Raw genomic sequence first — 11,633 nt, 5'->3', positions numbered from 1 at the left:
TTCAAAGTTGCAGAAGTCACAAGAATTAAAGACAAATCTTGCAGACAAAGGTAAAGCCAAAGTTGACCGTCCACCGATTAGCACAAAAGGTGTGACAACATATGCCTCTACATCAAAGAACCCTCATGGATCAGCTTCTTCAAGCAAGTCAGGCTTTCAAAACTTCAATTCAATTGCTGACACAGCTAAAACCTCTAAGGAGACACCCAAAAAAGCAAAGATATATCAGCCTAAGTACTCAAGAAATCAAAAGAAAGTAAAGCAAGTGTTTGTTCAGAGAAATTTAGTCAAAGTCAATGATTCGATTTGGATTGAAGACAGGAAATCAACACAACAAGACAAACACATGGGATGGATAGCATCACAATGGAGATTAAAAGAACAGGAGTAATATGGAGATAGCAGACAGATATGGGTACAACATATGAAGTAACGTCAAGTCCATCCCAAGAAATAAGGCCCACAAGGTATCAACCTCGACAATATCCTAGGATACCTAAGCAGCATGTATACAACAAAACAACATCTAAATATGCTAAAGTCTACCACACCTCTCAAGAGGATACAGAGCAAAGACGCATCTCAAAGAATGTTCCTCTTGGACAAGGATTCTGCATAGGCTATACAAAGATTTGGCTACCAGTCAATCACAAGCCAACTGCAACTATACTAGACCTGCATGAAGGTCTCAAGAATTCAACAAGACCTAGAGCGAAGAAAAGTCAACAAATGAGATACAAAGGTCATCAAGATATTTGGATTCATAAGTCTTCCAATGAAACGAGTCAAAAGCCGGATGCCAATAGCCCATGGAGGCCTAAAACAACCTTAAAGACTCCTTACAACATGCCTAATTGGAGAATCAAATAGATAATGGAGTCTTCACAGTCAAAGAAGGACAATCTAACCAACACGAATGTAAATTCAAAGAAGATAAAACAGGTTTGACAAAAGAAACCTTCAATGCCAACTTGGTCCTTCACTAATCCTCTTTTTGAGGATTCAAGCTTACTTTTACCTGAAGAAATTTTTTTAGTAAGCACAAGAATGTAAAAATTCAAGTCGCTAGGGTGCAAGAAACACTCTTTGGCATAATCAAAGTCGGGTTGTTGAGCCAAAAAATGAGCAAAGCATTAGTCCAAAGCTTCAAGTCGTAATAAACTATGTGCTAAGAGTCGTAGTTATTATGTTTACGCTCAAGTTGGAAGAGTTGAGCTTTATCTAAATCATGTCGCTCATGCTGGATGAGATGAGCATAAGAGTCAGTCTATTAACTTACAATTGGTGGAGTGTCGTAGAGTCAAACACTCACACATAGTGCACAGTAAGATGAGAGCACATATCCTCGACAACAAAAACCATTCTTAAAGGGGTGCCAGCTTGCAAAGCCATGTCATGTGCTTTTATTGCACTATGACATTTGGAGCACATTACCGCTCAGATAGATGCACAAAAACAAAGGAAAAGTTCATGTCAAAAAATATCGGGAGCGGTAATGCTGGAGTCAATCCTCGCGGTAATGGTCCTTCAGCAATGCGCACGGTAATCGGCCCGGCTACATTTTCGCGTTTATTTCCACCATATTTACCGCCAATTATTATGTTTACGCTCAAGCTGGAAGAGTTGAGCATATCTAAATCATGTCGCTCATGCTGGATGAGATGAGCATAAGAGTCAGTCTATTAGCTTACAATTGGTGGAGTGTCGTAGAATCCAACACTCACACACAGTGCACAGTAAGATGAGAGCACATATCCTCGACAACAAAAACCATTCTTAAAGGGGTGCCAGCTTGCAAAGCCATGTCATGTGCTTTTATTGCACTATGACATTTGGAGCACATTACCGCTCAGATAGACGCACAAAAACAAAGGAAAAGTTCAAGTCAAAAAATCTCGGGAGTGGTAATGCTGGAGTCAATCCTCGCGGTAATGGTCCTTCAGCAATGCGCGCGGTAATCGGCCCGGCTACATTTCCGCGTTTATTTCCACCGTATTTACCGCCAGTATTATCGCGACCATTACCGCACACGCGAGTATTTTTAAAAAAAAGCAGATGACCATTTGGATAGTCCTTGGTAGGACCCATCCAAATGGTCATTTGCCTTTTTTTTCCTATACATTTAATAAATAAAAAAACAACAATTTTATTGCACCAAAACTTTGGACCAAAATCAAATGTTTAATTATATTGGAGAAACTGTTCATTACAAAATTGCCCAAATAGGCGATGCATGGCGGTTATACAACTGTGGCGAAAAGAATACTTTGGGCCAAAATCAAGTGTTTAATTATATTGGATATTACAAAATTACCCAAATAGGCGATACATGGGGGCTATACAACTGTGGCGAAAAGAAGACGCGCGGGCCCAAAAACACTTGGAGGATTGAGCTACTCGGATCTTGGGACCTCTCGAGGGACTCCTTGACTCTGGAAAAGAAAAAAACAACAAAACCTTTAATTAATACAAATGGATACATAAAGCTGCATGCAATGATTTTTTAAAAAAAGTTCACACTTACAGGCTGTAGTGTACGATATGCATTTTCAAATTCTTCGCGATTGATTTTGTTGTTTTCATACAACCAGCACCATGTCTGATATTCGGAGTGGCTCTCTCTGTATCTCTAGATCTCTCGGCTTAGACGGGTCATAGTAATATTTTGTTGTATATCAATTAAAAAATATCACAAACCTAACCTTATTACCACAAATTAAATCAATTCAAATGAAAATATGCACACTCACAAATTTATATTTCCATGCTGCTTTTCCACCCGAGCCGTAATGCGTGGGCGTTTGCTGCACCCTCGCCTCCACCTGCCGAGTATGCGCCCTAGCACCTGCCGCTCTCTAGTCCTCCAGCTCGCCCTAGGCTTTCTCCCACTCCTCGTCGTGAACATTTCCAAGGCGATAGTTGTGACCCTCAGATTCAAATGTTCGTTTTGCCACCTTCCGCACACTGGACTTCTTATTTTTCAAGAAATTCTTGATGTATTCCTCGAGCCACTGCCTGGAGAACTCTTCCACTTGCGGATTAGGGAACCGCACGAGCAATGTCGTGTGAATGTACGTCAAGTCGGCTGGGTCTTGATCTTTGAAAGATTTAAAGAAATCTTGGTATGTCGAGTGGATCAGCTGGTTAAGGTGCACTCGAAATGTCCTCCCCAAAGAGGAACCTAGATCCACCTCCCCCCCTCGATGTATATAATAGTAGTAACCACGAGCATCCGGGGCGGGCGCATTGCGGTCCTCATCCTCATGTGGAGCTCCAAGGGGTGAGCAAGGAGGTCGGGGTGTAAGAGGAGGTGAATGTGTAGCACTGCCCCCTCCACCACCAAAGCAGCACGAGCCACTACCTCGACGAGAGCATGAGCCACCACTACGGGAAGAGCGCTGGCCACCCGAAGAGCGCTGGCCCGAGCCCGAACCGCTGGGTGGTGTAGGCGACGGATAACTCGATGGTGCAGGTGTGGATCGCTGCAAATGCAAGGTAGAGGGAGCTGCGGGGGTGACGGGAAAGTCAAGGGTAAGGTGGAGGGAGGCCCACTAGGAGGCACACTCTACACGATTGGAGTGTTGGCGCCTGGTGTCGCAAGTGGTGAGAGCCCATAGGCAGCCAACTGTGCTGGTGTGTACCGCCCTCGAAGACTCTGCTACGAGGATAGCCACTTTGCCTGGGCGCGGTATGCCCTCTCGAGGCCGGGGTCGTGTACTGCATCTCGGAACCATCGAAAGCTGAAGGTGGATTGTGACTGGTGGGAGGAAGACTGCGAGTAGTAAGCATCACAAGCGTCCTCATCAGAGAGGCCCTCGATGAGAAAGTCCTCGATGGATCTATAGCCGGGCGTGGAAGAGGATGCCATATCCTACAAATCCCATGATTGGCACAAGATTCTTCAGGTAATGTGTGTGTGTGTGTGTGTATGTGAGTGTGTGTGTATGTGGTTTAGGGTTCTGGATACTAAAAAGTATTTTTGTTTGTGCAATAGTTTGTGCTTCCAATTAGCATTAGTGGATTTGCAGACATGAAGGTAAAGACTGCAATATTCAAGGTGGGAGAAATTGTCAGGTATAGAACATTTGATCCTCCCTCCTAAACTTTACTTTGAAGACTAACTTTACTATGAAGATTATGAAGGGTTTTTTGGTTACAGGTTTGTGAGTCCCAAAGAAATCGAAGTTTCAGCCATTCCAACAGCTCGACTTCTAGCGATTGAAGCAACTTGTGCTATTGAGGATGCATTCCCACGTTCTATCCTTGTTAGCCAAGTTCACCTATTGCTCCATCTTGTTGAGGAGATAGCCATTTGTGGTGTGGTTCACTCCTGGTGGATGTTCTTTCTTGAGAGGTTCCTAAAGACCTTGAAAGACTTTGTAAGGCTACGATCACAACCAGAGGTATTCATCGATCTTAAGCCTTAAACCTTATTAGGATTGGATTGTATTCACAAAGATTTTTATTGGTTACTTTAACCACTAATGGTTTCATGTACATGTGTTCAGGCAAGCATGGCAGAGGGTTGGATTGTACAAGAGGCTTTTGTGTATGTCTCTCAATATCTTTTCACAATAGACCCATCATTGCCTCGTTTAAAGACGGAGGAAGAGGATCCAAAAAAACACGCAAACATTCCAAGTGGGAAAGATTCTCTCTTGATTTTGGATAGGGAATTTCAAGCCATAGTCAATAACCATTGTCTACTCAATGCTCCCATCATGGGCAAATGGGTGGATATGTATGTGGAGGTGCGTACAACGAGAGAAAGGGAGAGGGAAGCATGGAAGAGGTCGCATGGCGGTAGGCAAGCACCTCCCTTTCCTAAAGAGCTTTCCAAATACCCTGATCTAATTCCAGTTGGGTGGATACACAATGCCATGACCAAGGCCAAGGCACAAGGAGAACAAATAAGCCCTAAAGAATGGGAGTACGCGCGAGGATGTCTACCAAGGGTAATATACTCAATGTGTTTAGTGTGTGTGTGCGAGTGTGTGTGTGTGTGTGTGTGTTGGTGTGTGTGTGTGTGTGTGTGTATGTGTGTCACCTCTCTCTCTCTCTCTCTCACATCTATCTTGATTGGTTTTTGCAGGCCTTCACATTCAACTCTATGTGGTCCGAAGGACGTCATTTTCGAACCCGCAAGATAGATGAGCATCGAACCACTCACGATAGTGGAGTTATGGGCAACTTTGACACGAAAACACAAGAGGTGAGGGAATGTGGAACAATAGAGAGAATAATCAAAGTGGATTTCAGAACATTTCACAAATATCTCTTTGATTGCCGATGGTTTGCGGGTGAGGTTAAGAGACATGAGAATGGACTCTATATGGTAGACTCCAGGCAATTTCATCGCGGGAAGACCGACAACTTGGTGCAACCTAGTAGTTGTGAGCAGGTAAAGTCCATGTGCAACTCACTAAAAAATTATATGATACATACAAAACTACATTCATGTTGTTGTTTGCTCTATGACCTACAGGTGTTTTATGTGCCTTCTATGTATCGAAGACGACTATGGTATGTTATTCCAGTCACACCACGGAGCAGATCTATCTTTGCAGATACGAACATAGAGACTTTGGCAGATCCCACCATACCATCTCAAGAAGACTCCAATGATGATGATGCAGTTGAGGTCGAGGAGAACCAACCATTCCCAATAACCAACCATAGTGAGGAGGAGGACGAGGATGGAGAGGATGATGATGATTCAATAGGAGAGGCTGTAGAGGATGAATCAATAGATTTATTTGTTGATTTAGCTACCATGGGGTTGGACATGGATGTAAGCATTTGTAGAGATCTCTTGGAGGATGAAAATTAATAAATATATTTTGGATTTTGACTTCTTTCTCTAATTATGCTGTACAAAAGGGCTATTTGTTTATGAACGCAAGACAATACAATTTTAATCATCGTTCGCTTGCCATTTCCATATGAATGCATAGTTGACATAAGATTTTGAGGTGGAAACAAAATGTTTTTGTTTATAGAATCTCATGGAGTACAAATGAGTAGATTAGGAGAATCATACCAATAGATGAGGCAAGAAAAGAGAAGAGAGGTAATAAAAATCCCAATGAGAATGGGATTTCTTACACTCCGTGCAAAAAGGGGGTGACAATACAATTTTGATCATCGTTCGCTTGCCATTTCCATATGAATGCATAGTTGACATAAGATTTTGAGGTGGAAACAAAATATTTTTTGATATAGAATCTCATGGAGTACAAATGAGTAGAGTAGGAGAATCATACCAATAGATGAGGCAAGCAAAGAGAAGAGAGGCACTAAAAATCCCAATGAGAATGGGATTTCTTACACTCCATGCAAAAAGGGGGTACCAATTTCTGAAAAGTAACAAAATAGAATAGGATTTATAGAAAGGGAAAAGTGGGAGAGGAATGGGCCACGTGGATTCTCTTTTCCTGTTGCGGTAATCTGGGCGGTTATTATTGCGGTAATAAATGCGGTAATGCTTGCGGAAAATTCGGAAAACGCGCCGGCGGGTCTGCACCATACAATCTCTCTCTTTCTTGAAAATCTCTCTCTCCTCTTATGCGATAATGTTGTGCGGTAACAACAACATTCTCCCATAGTGAATTGCTACACCATTTTTTTGAAGAACCCCTCAAAATCCTTCTTGCATAGCATATTGTTGACCATGCATTTCTATGAATGCATATAGGATGTCCCACCATTGGACAATATGAATTAGACACTCTTTTTTGCTTCCACCTATGCACCTTGAGTGGACTACAATATGCAAACCAATCCTCTCATATTTGTTGACTTTTTTTTCCATATCTATCAACAAATAATCCCTTGAGTACTTTATTAATACTTTCCATGCTAATAAGTAATCCAATACTGCACATATTCCAAAGGCACTTTTTTCCACTTGGTTTTTTTCCCTTTGTTCATCCAAGCATTAGACCCTAATTTAAAACCTCATCACTCTACTTCCCTTGTACATACTTTTCGTAAATAAACAGCAGCCTCATCATTATGCTATTACAATGGCCAAATGCAACATCATCTCTCGCATAAGACATATTCGGACCAATCAAGATGCAGCAGCAAATTGAACCTCATCAACAAATTCAAGTACAAATGAAGACGGTCAACCCATCAACAACCAATCAAAAACCTTCCACAGCCTCCACGAACACTTTTCAACAGTGCCCGAGGACGGGCACTAAAATCAAAAGTGGAGAATGTTAACTGAATCGACGTCAGTTAACAAAAGTTGCTAAAGGCCCGAGCCTTATGGATGCACATTGAAGATCACACAAGAAGAAACATGAAGAAGCCTTGGGTGCCTGGACATTGCATATTTTACCCTAGGTATATATGCATCCATAAGGCCGGAGCCTTATGGATGCACATTGAAGATCAACATGAAGAAGCCTTAGGTGCCCGGACATTGCATATTTTACCCTAGGTATATAAGGCAGTTTGTAAAAGAAATTAGGTTTCTCAAGCTCATTTGTTGAGACCACTCTTTGGTGAGAGCTCTTGAGGTGTGTGGCTATGGAGTCCTTGAGCTTCTCCTTGCTCATGTGACTTGATTAAAACTAATCAATGCTTAATTCTCTTTCACTATGCCTCTCTCATACTTCTTGTGATTGCTAATGATGTTTTGATTAGCTAGATTGTAACTAATTAGTGGTTAATCCCTCTCTAATCTTGCGTAATTTCCCTCTTTTGCATGTGTGTGCATGTAGGTTTGATTGGAGTGTGGTGCTCGATAGATCTATGTGTGTGTGCTTGTGATTAGTGTGCTTCATGATAGGATTAGTGTTGTGTGCGTCTTGCAATTGTTAGGGGATTTTCTTTTTGCGAGCTTCGTGTTTCATGATTTTGCAATTAGTACTTTTTTTCGTTCTTTTGCAATGCAACATGGCCTAAATGAGCTTGTCCAAGACAAAATTTATGTACAGCTATTGGCTAAAAGTAAACAAATATAAATTTAAAACCAAAATTTGAAGTACAATTTTTTTTAAAAAATTGTTAGAGTTTCCTTCATTTTAGCTTTTAAAAATTTATAAAGTACCACTCCACCTTCATCACAAAGGCCTTTGCAAGAGATTACGAACGTTCACACACACATAAGACTAACAAAAAACCCTTCATATAAGTTTGTACTACTTTTTGGTTCTTTTGCAGTGCAACATGGCCTAAATGAGCTTGTCGAAGACTAAACTTGCACACAAACTATAGGCCAAAAGTAAATAATATGAATCCCAAACCAAATTTTTCAAGTATAGAAAAAAAAATTTGCAAGAGTTTTCTTCATTTTAGCCTAAGAATTTCAAAAAGTATCTCTCCACCTTTATCACAAAGGTCTCTACAAGAGATTAAGGATGTTCAAAACAATGAAAAGACTAACAAAAAATCCTTCAAATAAAACCTTTGTTAGCTACCACCTAGAGAAAAAGTATGCTCTTTAAAAGGAATTGAAAGTATGACAGGTAGTCTCACAAGGTGATCTTAGATCTTTCTCAAACCAACATAGAGACATGCCAAACATAGAGACATTCCAAACATAGTGACATCAATCATGTAGTCACACATTGTTACCACCCCAAAAAATATAAAAGAAGTACATAATCCGTAGATCATAGTAGTAACAAAATCAAATTGTATGGATCTTCTCACAAAAATCTCCTCCCTCTTAGCTTGGCACGGGTCCACACACTATGGGAGAAAGACACTGCTCATAGAGTACATCATCTAGCTCTAAACACATGCAATGTCTCAGGTCTTCTGCACTCACCTTCCCCAAACCACCACACCCTGCAAACACATCCAAGACATAGTTGCAATGCTCTGTGAATGTTGCCAGCAACCACCTGACCATGTCACCAACATAGAAATAAGCACCATTACTCTTGCAAGTGGTGGAAACAATGTGTCAAACTTAATTAATACAAGGACCATTCAAATCAACATTATACAAGATAAGTGACTTACCGAAAAATACACTACTTCTCTCCGCACCACCTCTAACAATTTCACCATCAACTTTTGTGGGGAAAACACAATCATCTAATACATATCTACGGTATGCTGGAAACAACCTCTCCGAAATCTTCTCCCCACTCTCTCTCGTAGCTCAGCATAGCTTGACCAACATGATGCCAAAGACACATTATAAGATCAAGCACCTATTTGAATATACAAATTATAAATATGATATTATCAAATTAATAAGCTTACCATAAAATAAATAAAAACAAGATATACTAAAACATCACTGATCTTACCGCCTCTCTAGTGACGGGATGTCGATATGACTTGGAGTCACACACAAGCGTTCAAGTACGATGAAGCACAAGCCCCACTCTTGATGCATCCACAAGGAACTCCCCTATGTGCTCAGCTAAGCACATGGTGACCAAGAAGCCCTCGTCGGCCAAATACTCACAAGCAAGATCCATGCAACCCCTTACCAAACCCGATGAGAAAGTATTCCACTTGGGAATAGTCATGTCCTCTAAAAAATCAAAATTGTTAATAAGACAAGTTACTTTCTTGTTACTCTTTAAAATAATAAAATTTTACTTACCCCAAGGGATAGGACCAAGGGCGTCCACCAATAAACCCGTAGGAAAATTTGCAAATATTAACGAGCTACCTCTCGACATGGCACTCCATCTTTGGTATAAAGATGAGTCTTTTGAGTGGCAAAAAACTTGTTGATGCTATTCAAAAAACATTTTATAGTCGTATATTGGAAAACATACTAAATTTAATGTTTCATGGATGTTGCATTAGCAATCTATCAATTTGGGTCACACAACAAGGAGAGCATCAACGAAAGTCTGGTACTGGAATCCTGCAACCATTATTTATAGTGGTAACTTTCTAACAATCTTTACATGCAAGTAACTTTAGATTCAATTTGGGTCACACAACAAGGAGAGCATCAACGAAAGTCTGGTACTGGAATCCTGCAACCATTATTTATAGTGGTAACTTTCTAACAATCTTTACATGCAAGTAACTTTAGATTCAAATTCATTTGAGACAACTTACCAACACAACGTGTCATAGGTCGTTTCTCCCAACTCTCTCGACCTAGAGAGGACTCTGCAACAAAGGAGGTAGTAGGCGCTAAAGAGACCTCAACCGCATTCATCCACTTTGGATCACTTGAGGTGTTAGGAGGTTCCATAAGCCCTTTACCTTTCTTGTCCAAGATGACAACAAAAGGAGAAGAAGTAGCTCATGTCGTTGTTTGAGTAGTCCTCACATTGGACTATGTACTTTGGGCAGCTTTTGTGGCATTCTTACTAGCTTCAATCTCGTCACTTCCTTCGCTTATTTGATGCTCCATAGAAGAGGGTGTAGCAAGTGCGTCCAATTCTTTATTACTATGGGTCTCTTGCTTGAATCCTACAAGCATCATTGTTTCTATCATCATATGCATGGCTTTAAAGTACACACATACATCCATAAATTAGTCTTTCACATGGTTCTAAGAACTTCCTCTCATGAAGATCCTTCTCTTGCTTTGGGATTACACCAATCGGATAATCTAGCCACCAAGGATATAATCGTGCTTCCCATGGTGTCATATTTTTCTCAAGCAAGGAGGGAGAATACATAGTGCTCTCATCATCGACATCAACCCACTCTCTTATCAATTCTGAAATCTCACCCAATCTTCCCTCTTCAACATATTGCAAAATCCACCTACAACAATTATCAAAGAACAAAGGAAACTAGAAGTATTGAGAGAAGAAAAGAATTAAGTAACCACAAAATTTTCAGCAGAATCTCCTTTGTTTTAGAGATCATTTTTCAAAAGATAACCATTAAGCCACGCTATCTTAAGCTTCCATGTGGAATTTAAGACAAAGAAATATTAAAGAAAATCAAGCCACAAAATTTTTTAATATTTTACTTTATTTTGGTAATTCCATGACACAAAATATACAAACCATCCATTTTTAAGCTTCTATGAGGAGTTTAAGGTATAGAATGAAGTACTTCTCATGCATGCATATCACAATGCAATAATCACCATCAATAGAGAAGTAATCTTAGAGTCAAACCTATACACTAGCTGTTTCGTTGAAAACACAAGCTCAGGCATCTTCTCTGCAATATTCGAATACTTCACCCCATCCATAAGATATGCAAAAGCCTGCATGTAATTACCTCACAATTACTCTACATGTAAACATATTCATAAATTCTAACTTATATTTCACTTCATGTTTACCTGCACAACATGATTCTTCAAGCTTATCTTGAAGAATTCATCGAATGAATCCGGTAATTGTGGCCCTTCAACTTGTAGAGAGGCCTCAGAGTGCATATGAGCCCAGTATGTTTCTTTCTTCATGTAAGTCTGAAATGCCTTATAATCTTGAAATTGAGGACATAAGGGGTCTTTGGACTTTGTCAAACTCATGAGTTGCAGCAATATTTTCTTCCTACAATACATACAAACTTAAACTTAAAGAAAACGTTGAACAAAATCAAATATAGACATTGTAATTTTACACATGCTTGTATCCTTCCACTTTATGCCAATCAACACTTTGAAGAAATCCTCTCCATTATGGGGATTTGCAATGCATAGATACTTGTAGCCTCTATCTTTGAGCCTCTCC

General features: G+C 40.2%; 1 pseudogene; it reads right to left on the bottom strand.

The window, feature by feature from the left end:
• Positions 1 to 8,683: 8,683 nt before the first annotated feature.
• LOC147431110 (uncharacterized) lies at positions 8,684 to 11,311 on the bottom strand (annotated as a pseudogene).
• Between the last annotated feature and the right edge of the window lie 322 nt (positions 11,312 to 11,633).

The sequence above is a fragment of the Adiantum capillus-veneris genome, chromosome 21, assembly GCF_014529385.1.
Source record: "Adiantum capillus-veneris isolate H3 chromosome 21, ASM1452938v2, whole genome shotgun sequence".
NCBI lineage: Eukaryota > Viridiplantae > Streptophyta > Polypodiopsida > Polypodiales > Pteridaceae > Adiantum > Adiantum capillus-veneris.
The sequence above is the reverse complement of the archived record's forward strand: the minus strand, read 5'-3'. Positions and strand labels throughout refer to the sequence as shown.